The sequence below is a fragment of the Bos grunniens genome, chromosome 7 (assembly GCF_055505025.1).
Source record: "Bos grunniens cultivar Pamir isolate PY7600 chromosome 7, Bosgru_T2T1.0, whole genome shotgun sequence".
NCBI lineage: Eukaryota > Metazoa > Chordata > Mammalia > Artiodactyla > Bovidae > Bos > Bos grunniens.
Window position 1 is genome coordinate 71,181,826 of NC_141171.1, and position 9,876 is coordinate 71,191,701.

Genomic DNA, 9,876 nt, shown 5'->3' on the forward strand with positions numbered 1-9,876 from the left:
CCTTGCATCCCTGGGATAAAGCCCACTTGGTCATGATATATGATCTTTTTAATATGTTGTTGGATTCTGTTTGCTAGGATTTTGTTAAGGAATTTTGCATCTATGTTCATCAGTGATATTGGCCCATAGTTTTCTTTTTTGTGTGGCATCTTTTTCTGGTTTTGATATTAGGGTGATGGTGGCCTCATAGAATGAGTTTGGAAGTTTACCTTCCTTTGCAATTTTCTGGAAGAGTTTTAGTAGGATAGGTGTTAGCTCTTCTTTAAATTTTTGGTAGAATTCAGCTGTGAAGCCATCTGGACCTGGGCTTTTGTTTGCTGGAAGATTTCTGATTACAGTTTCGATTTCCGTCCTTGTGATGGGTCTGTTAAGATTTTCTATTTCTTCCTGGTCCAGTTTTGGAAAGTTGTACTTTTCTAAGAATTTGTCCATTTCTTCCACGTTGTCCATTTTATTGGCATGTAGTTGCTGATAGTAGTCTGTTATGATCCTTTGTGTTTTTGTGTTGTCTGTTGTGATCTCTCCATTTTCATTTCTAATTTTGTTGATTTGATTCTTCTCCCTTTGTTTCTTGATGAGTCTGCCTAATGGTTTGCTATTTTATTTATCTTCTCAAAGAGCCAGCTTTTAGCTTTGTTGATTTTTCCTATGGTCTTTTTTGTTTCTTTTGCATTTATTTCTACCCTAATTTTTATGATTTCTTTCCTTCTAGTAACCCTGGGGTTCTTCATTTCTTCCTTTTCTAGTTACTTTAGGTGTAGAGTTAGGTTATTTGGATGAGGCTTTTGGATGAGCTCTTATCGATTAATGTTCCCTGGAGTCAGGAGTTCTCTGGTGTTCTCAGGTTTTGGACTTAAGCCTCCTGCTTCTGTTTTTCATTCTTATTCTTACAGTAGCCTCAAGACTTCTCCATCCATACATCACTGTTGATAAAACATCTAGGTTAATGCGGAAAAGATTCTCCACAACGAGGGACACCCAGAAAGGTTCGCTGAGTTACATGGAGAAGAGAAGAGGGAGGAGGGAGATAGAGGTGACCAGGAGGAGAAGGGAGGAAATCAAAAAGGGAGAGTAATCTAGCCAATAATCATATCCCTGTGTGCTCTCCACAGCCTGGAACACCCAGAGAGGTTCATGGAGTTACACAGAGAAGAGAAGAGGAAGAAGGAGATAGAGGTAAGCAGGAGGAGAAGGGGTGGGGGTTGTCAAAAGGAGAGAGACAGATCTAGCCAGTAGTCAGTTCCCTAAATGTTCTCCACTGCCTGGAATACCCAGAGAGAGTCACAGAGTTGGATAGAGGAGAGAAGGGTGAGGGAGGAGATAGAGGTGACTTAGGGGAGAAAAAGGAGAGTCAAAAGGGAGAGAGGGCAATCAAGCCAGTAATCACACTCCTAAGTAAAAATGCATACTGAAGATTGGATTCTTAAAGGTACAAAATTGATAACAAGTACCAAAAAGCAAAGATTAAAAATCTAGAGTAGAGTTTAGACTCTCAAAAATACAATATTAAAAAAAAAAAAAATCACAAAAATTATAAAAATATATATATGAAGTTTGCTTTAAAAATAGGGTCTTTTTTTTTTTTTTTTTTTTGCAAGGTAATGCTGCTGCTGCTAAGTTGCTTCAGTCGTGTCCGACTCTGTGCAACCCCATAGACGGCAGCCCACCAGGCTCCACCGCCCCTGGGATTCTCCAGGCAAGAACACTGGAGTGGGTTGCCATTTCCTTCTCCAATGCATGAAAGTGAAAAGTGAAAATGAAGTCTCTCAGTCGTGTCTGACTCCTAGCGACCCCATGGACTACAGCCTACCAGGCTCCTCTGTCCATGGGATTTTCCAGGCAAGAGTACTGGAGTGGGTTGCAAGGTAATAGTAGGTTATAAAAATGAAAATTACAGGAGTAACAGAGGACTTAAAAATAAAAGAAAATATAAAAATGTTTTAAAATGATAATAGTAAAAATGTCTAGGAATTTCTCTGAAGCTGTTGCGGGCAGTGCAGGGTCAGTTCAGTTTCATATAGTTCCTTGTTCCAGCTTATACTTCTCAAGATCAATGCTGCTGCTGCTGCTAAGTCACTTCAGTCGTGTCCGACTCTGTGCGACCCCGTAGACGGCAGCCCACCAGGGTCCACCGTCCCTGGGATTCTCCAGGCAAGAACACTAGAGTGGGTTGCCATTTCCTTCTCCAATGCATGAAAGTGAAAGTGAAGCCACTCAGTCATGTCAGGCTCTTCACAACTCCATGGACTGCCACCTACCAGGCTTCTCCGTCCATGGGATTTTCCATGCAAGAGTGCTGGAGTGGGTTGCCATTGCCTTCTCTGTCTCAAGATCTATAGGCCTCTTCCAATGTAGTCAGTGCTAACTATGAGTTTTAATCTGTTGCACCTGTCACTTCCAAAGCAGTTCCCTCTGTTTATTTTGGCTTCTTCTGTTTGCAAGTCTCTTCAGTGTCTAATTTCCGCCCTGACACAAGGGGGTAAAGGTGGTCATTTATTTAGGCTCACTTGTTCAGTCGTGCTGTGGGGAGGGAGGAAAACTGCAAACAAATATCACTGGCATGTGTAGGAAGTGCTCGCAGTGTCTTGGCCACACTGGGTTTGCCCCTGCTCACAGCGTGTGTGGTTTCCCAGTCTACGCTGCTCAGGCTCCAGGTTGCTCTGCAGGGGAACTGTCTAAAGTGGGCCCTGGGTTGTGTGCACTTCCCAGGTCCAAGCAGCTCAGGCAACTAGGTGCTTGGCGAGCGCACTCTCCTCTAGTGCAGTGCATCTTATCACCTCCTCCGTCCCAGCCGCTCAGTTTCCTGGATGCGCAGCAGGAGCGCCGTCTCAGGTGTGCTATGTGTCTCCTCTGGGGAGTTGATCTCAGGCTGTGACCCTCCTGGTGGATGTCAACCGTCCAGGATCCCAGGAAGACTTGCTTAGCAACTGGGAGCCTGCTCGCAGTTTGGTAGAGGATGCCTTCTCTGGGGCTGAGATTGCCCCTTTCAGGCTCTGGCTGCCGCCCGCCTGCTTCCTTGCATCCGGTGGGGGATGGGCCAGTCTGCTGCCGGCTAGCTGTCCTCTGGTATTCACCCAGTCCTTTGTTCTGTGAGCTGCGCAGCAGTGCCTTAGGTTAGGGCTTTTCGCAGAAAAGTTCTCTCTCTCTCTTTTTTTCTCTCTCCCTCTGGCTATCCCACAGTTTGGGTTGCTATCTCAGGTTAGCTCCCTCAGATTGCCCTCGGGGCATTCAGGCCTGGTCCTTACCCTAAGCAATGCAACCCGAACCTCTCTTTTCAGCCCCTTCTTGCTGGTGGCGGACATGAGTGTCTGGGCTACTTCTCTGCTGGGAGTTGCCATTAGGCACATAATCTGTGGGTTTTATTTACTTATTTTTCCTCCTGGTTACGTTGCCCTCTGAGATTCCAAAACTTCCCACAGACCCTCCAGTGAGAGGGTTTCCTGGTGTTTGGAAACTTCTCCTGTTTTATGACTCCCTTCCTGGGATGGATCTCCGCCCCTAACTCTTTTGTCTCTCTTTTTATCTTTTATATTTTTTAATCTTCTTTTGAAGACAATGGGCTGCCTTTCTGGGTGCCTGGTGTCCTCTGCCAACGTTCAGAGGTTGTTTTGTGGAATTTGCTCAGCATTCAAATGTTCTTTTGATGAATTTGTGGGGGGAGAAAATGATCTCCCCGTCCTATTCCTCTGCCATCTTAGGACCACCCCCTGGATGGTTTCAACAGCAGAAATTTGTTTTCTCACAGTTCTGGAGGCTGTAATTCCAAGATCAAGGTATTGTCTTCTGGTGAGGTCTCTCTTCCTGGCTTGTGGACAGCCACCTTCTCACTGTGTCCTCATGTGGTCTTTCCTCTATGTAGACATGGAAAGAGCAAGCTCTGATGTCTCTTCCTCTTCTTATAAGGACATGAACCCTATTAAATCAGATTAGTTACCTCCATAAAGGCCTTGTCTCCAAAACCTCATGTTGGGGTTATGGCTTTCACATAAATTTCGTTGAAGGTGGAGGATATGATTCATTTCATAATGCTCAGTTCAGTTCAGTTCAGCTCAATCTCTCAGTCGTGTCCAACTCTTTGCGACCCCATGAATTGCAGCACGCCAGGCCTCCCTGTCCATCACCAACTCCCGGAGTTCACCCAGACTCACGTCCATCGAGTCAGTGATGCCATCCAGCCATCTCATCCTCTGTCGTCCCCTTCTCCTTCTGCCCCCAATCCCTCCCGGCATCAGAGTCTTTTCCAAAGAGTCAGCTCTTCACACGAGGTGGCCAAAGTACTGGAGTTTCAGCTTCAGCATCATTCCCTCCAAAGAAATCCCAGGGCTGATCTCCTTCAGAATGGACTGGTTGGATCTCCTTGCAGTCCAAGGGACTCTCAAGAGTCTTCTCCAACACCACAGTTCAAAAGCATCAATTCTTCGGTGCTCAGCCTTCTTCACAGTACAACTCTCACATCCATACATGACCACAGGGAAAACCATAGCCTTGACTAGCCGGACCTTTGTTGGCAAAGTAATGTCTCTGCTTTTGAATATGCTATCTAGGTTGGGCATAACTTTCCTTCCAAGGAGTAAGTGTCTTTTAATTTCATGGCTGCAGTCACCATCTGCAGCTAACCAACACCTATTTAGTGTTGACATAATGACCAAAGGTAGAGGTTAAGAATGTCATTCCCAGAGCATGAGCCTGAACCCTGATTCTGAAAGGAACCAAGGGAATATCCAGCAATCCAGTCAACTCCTTTCCTCTAAAGTCCTTTTCCCTAACAGATGCATAAAGACATATCTATAACCTCTGTATTTAGGGAATGTCTAGCCTTAGTAAATAGCCCAACAATTCCAACATGCTCATTTTACAAATGAGGGCCCTGAGGCTCAGAAGGACATAAGGACCTGCCCAAGGTCATAGAGCTGGTTAATGGCAGGGGCAGCACTGAATCTAAGTGTTCTGGCTCTCAACTTTATACTTCTTCCCTTCAGCCAGACTAGGAGACAGGTGTCCTGAGAAAACCAAAGCAGGAGAATACTGAATGATCTCCTGGAAGAGGGGTGATGTACCATGTGGAGTGGGTTATGTATAATGTCAGGGGACTGTGTTTACATCTGGGGAGGCATGTTATGTGTGGAGTGTGTGATATGTGTATGAAACATGGGATATGTATTGGGTGTGTGGGGGCATGTGGAATGTATAGGAGTGTCTGGGGAAGGTGGAGTGGTGGAGTGTGTGGGTATAGAGGCTGTGTAGTGAATTTGTGTGTATCACAGGTAGTAAGCCTGGAGGATGTTGTATATGTGTGTGCATGCCATCTGTGTGGTCTGTGGTGTGTGTGGCATTTTGGTGAGCAGTGTAAGTCAACTCAGCTAGCACTTTTATCTTCCTCATTATTCAATGTCTCTTGGGCCCCCTCTTCTGGTGTAAAAGCCCCTCTTGCAACCCATGAGGGTAGGAATTGGCAAACTTTATCTAAAAAGGACCAGACAGAAAATATTTTAGGTTCTGTGGGCCATATGATCTCTGCCACAACTACTCATTTCTTCTATTATAGCTTTCAAGTAGCCATAGACAGAATGTAAACACATGATGTAGCTGCATTCCAATAAAACTTTATTTACAAACAGATATCAAGTTGTATTTGACCCAAGGGTTATATATTGCGGAACCCTAAAATTAGAGTGCTCCCTCTGTCCCTGACAAACACCTTTATACACATTTCCCTATCATTCTTTTACTTATCTCACTTCATCAGATTCTCAGATTCCAAACCTGGGACTCTACATGGCTCTGTTAGTGACCCTCCTTCTGACTATGGGCCTCAATGTCACTACCACCCCCCCCCCCCCACCATTGTTGTTATCCTGCTCCTGCCAAGCACTGTATTATGTATTATAATCACATTTTGAGTATTATGACATTAACCTCTTCAAAAATACCAAGAGGTAGCTATCATTCCCTAGTTATCAGATGAGTGGATTGAGGCTTAGAGAGCTAAGTAAGTTGTCCAAGTTTACCGTAACTATTTAGTGACAGATTTGGACATGGCTATCCTGATTTATAAATCTGAAGCACTCAATAAATTCTCTATCAGCTCTAAATAGATGGTTTTATTCTAGCATAATGAGAAAAATCAACAAGGTGAAAAAGAACATAAAGTGATAAGTTGACTCTCTGGATCCCAAATGCAGGCTTAGGGATCTAGAGCTGTGATTCCTAGACGAGTAGTTACATGATGGGTGAGGCATCAGACTCTCCCTAGAAGATTGTTAACATGCACATATATTCCTGGACTGAGCCCTCAGGGATTTTGATTTCATAGACAGAGGATGGGACCTAGGAATCTGCCTTTACACCAGCACCCATTTAGGTAGCCTAAGTCTAGTGGGAGGCATCACAACTTCTGAGATCCTACTAGAAAACCCTGCAATCAGAGTGCTGTAATTAAGATGTTTTGAGATGCTCCTCTCTGGGTCTCTGGTCCTGTTGAATGATTCAGTAGCACAACAGTTTTTGCTGATATACTGCTGATCATGACCTAATATTACATCCTTAGCATAACTTGAAGTCTAGCCATAGGAGGACGAGAGACAAAAGGTCTGTTTTTTGTTTTGTTTTGTTTTTTTTCATTTCTGTGTCCTCCAGACCAATTCCTGGCATGTCTATGCATACCAAATGAGTTAATTTCTTCAGAAACCTTTAATATCTTAGTGTTGAGATCTCTAGCCCAACTGAGGCTTTGAGGGGGGGAAAAGGGGATCTTCTGTATTTGAACCTTCTACAGTATCACTAATATAAATAAGGGATGACCCTGCTTAGCACACAAAGGGTTGGCATTTATGGAAATGTGGATGTTATTGCAGATTTTGCACAAATAATTTTTTTCCTGCTTGGTGATTTAGTATCTCAAATCTGTCTCCCTGCAATAGCATCTTAGGCACAGCATGGGAGGCATTGAGAGCTGTATTTTAGAAGGTGGTCCTACGCTTTCACGTTGACATCTTGCTTGCCTTTTGGTCAATCTCTAGTTGCCTGCTCCAGACCATTCTTTCCAGAGGTGTCCCACTCTCCCCATGAATGAGAAATGAATATGTCATTGCAGCCTTGCAGGTGCAATGCATCATTCTGAGCAAGTGTTGGGTTCCTCGGCTTCCACTGCAGGCATGCCATGAATGTTCAATTGGGACCACTGGCGTTCTCCAACCTGACTTCTTATGTAGTGGATATTGTTTGTATGAGGGTGGTGGAAAGTGAGTATTGTCATCTAATTTCATGAGTTACTTGTTTTAATCAAATATTTCAAGGTCTAATGTTCCAAATCCTTTCCCAAACATGCTATGGGAAGAAATGTTGTAGTGTGTTATGTGAAATAGATCAGGTTTATCTCCTCATCTGTTAGAATAACAGAAAACAGCTTAGGCAAAAACAGGAAACAGAGGTCAAGATGTCCCATTTGTAACACAGAATAACTCATGCCTTAGGGCATTTCATGTAATGACTTTAAGTCACAGTATCTGGGAGCACAGATGCCAGAGTGAATCTTGGCTCCATCAGTCACTGCTCTGTGGCTTTGGCTATCTTCCATAACCTTTCTAAGTCTCAGTCTCCTTATCTGTAAAAATTAAAATAATTCTAAAAAAATATCTGTAAAATTAAAATAATAATACTACCCTCATTGGATTGTTGTAAAGAAGAAATGAAACAGTATTTGTAAAAAAAAAAAAAAAGTGTTTACACGTCTGGCATGCAGTAGGTGCTCAATAAATGTTAGCTTTCCATTCATTGGATTTTCATTCACAAAACATGTATGGGATGCCTTTTATGCACCAAGAGCTCTTTTTAGGTACTGAGGCTAATGCAGTGAACAGATTGGAATTCCTACCTTTGTGTCTAACGGGGTCATACAGGAAAATGTAACTTCTTTGTAGCTCAGCTGGTAAAGAATCCACCTGCAATGTGGGAGACCTGGGTTCAATCCCTGGATTGGGAAGATCCCCTGGAGAAATATCAATAACCTCAGATATGCATATGACACCACCCTTATGGCAGAAAGTGAAGAAGAACTAAAGAGCCTCTTGATGAAAGTGAAAGAGGAGAGTGAAAAGTTGGCTTAAAGCTCAACATTCAGAAAACTAAGATCATGGCATCTGGTCCCATTACTTCATGGCAAATAGATGGGGAAACAGTGTCTGACTCTATTTTTCTGGGCTCCAAAATAACTACAGGTGGTGATTGCAGCCATGAAATTAAAAGATGCTTACTCCTTGGAAGGAAAGTTATGACCAACCTAGATAGCATATTAAAAAGCAGAAACATTACTTTGTCAACAAAGGTCCATCTAGTCAAGGCTATGGTTTTTCCAGTAGTCATGTATGGATGTGAGAGTTGGACTATAAAGAAAGCTGAGTGCCAAAGAATTGATGCTTTTGAATTGTGGTGTTGGAGAAGATTCTTGAGAGTCCCTTGGACTGCAAGGAGATCCAACCAGTCCATCCTAAAGGAGATCAGTCCTGGGTGTTCATTGGAAGGACTGATGGTGAAGCTGAAACTCCAATACTTTGGCCACCTGATGCAAAGAACTGACTCATTTGAAAAGACCCTGATGTTGGGAAAGATTGAAGGCAGGAGGAGAAGGGGACGACAGAGGATGAGATGGTTAGATGGCATCACCGACTCAGTGGACATGAGTTTGGGTAAACTCCAGGAGTTGGTGATGGACAGGGAGGCCTGGCGTGCTGCAATTCATGGGATTGCAAAGAGTCGGACACGACTGAGTGACTGAACTGAACTGAACTGAGCAACTGAACTGAACTGAACCTGGAGAAGGGAAAGGCTACCCACTACAGTATTCTGGCCTGGAAAATTATACAGTCCATGGAGTCACATAGAGTTGGACACAACTGAGTGACATTCACTTCACTTATGGTAATATGGGCTATGGCAAGCATGAAGCAGAGAAGAGGGCTGTGGAATGGCAGGATGGGCTCAGCTCATTTTTCTGACCTCCTACCTGTGTGCTGTGTGGGGAGTGCAGTGTGGGATACAAGGAATGTAGGAGTATTGGCAGGTTGTAAAGACTGGATAAGAGGCATTGTAAAGTTGTAAAGACTGGATAAAACCTTGGATAAGAGGCATAAACAGATTAACTCTGACCTGACAGTGTTGAGGCAGAGAACATTTTGGGGTGAGATTGGGGTGATTGTCTTTCATGAACACACAGAATTCTGGTTGTTGTTGTTGTTCAGTTGCTCAGTTGTGTCTGACTCTTTGTGACCCCATGGAACTGCAGTATGCCAGGCTTCCCTGTCCTTCACTATCCCCTGGAGTTCACTCAAACTCATGGCCATTGAGTCGATGATGCCATCCAATGATCTAGTTCTCTGTCACCCCCTTCTCCTGCCCTCAATCTTTCCCAGCATCAGAGTTTTTCCAATGGCTCTTCATATCAGGTGGCCAAAGTACCGGGGCTTCAGCTTCAGCACCAGTCCTTCCAATGAGTATTCAGGGTTGATTTCCTTTAGAATTGGCTGGTTTGATCTCCTTGCTGTCCAAGGGACTGTCTAGAGTCTTCTCTAGCACCACAATTTGAAGGCACTCAGCCTTCTTCATAGTTCACTCTCACATCCATACATGACTACTGGAAAAAACATAGCTTTGACTAGACGGACCTTTGTTGGCAAAATGATGTCTCTGCTTTTAAATATGCTGTCTAGGTTTGTCATAGCTTTTCTTCCAAGGAGCAAGCACCTTTTAATTTCATAGCTGTGGTCACCATCTGCAATGATTTGCAGCCCAAGAAAAGAAAATGTCACTGTTTTCATTTTTTCCTCATCTATTTGCCATGAAATGATGCAACTGGATGCCATGATCTTAGTTTTTTGAAAG

General features: G+C 43.7%; 1 long non-coding RNA gene across 1 annotated transcript; it reads left to right on the top strand.

Annotated features, from left to right (window-relative positions):
- Positions 1–1,110: 1,110 nt before the first annotated feature.
- LOC147369797 (uncharacterized) lies at positions 1,111–1,952 on the top strand. Its single transcript, XR_015167898.1, has 2 exons — positions 1,111–1,176; positions 1,599–1,952. It is a non-coding gene; the product is annotated as an uncharacterized LOC147369797 (long non-coding RNA).
- The last annotated feature ends 7,924 nt before the right edge of the window (positions 1,953–9,876 follow it).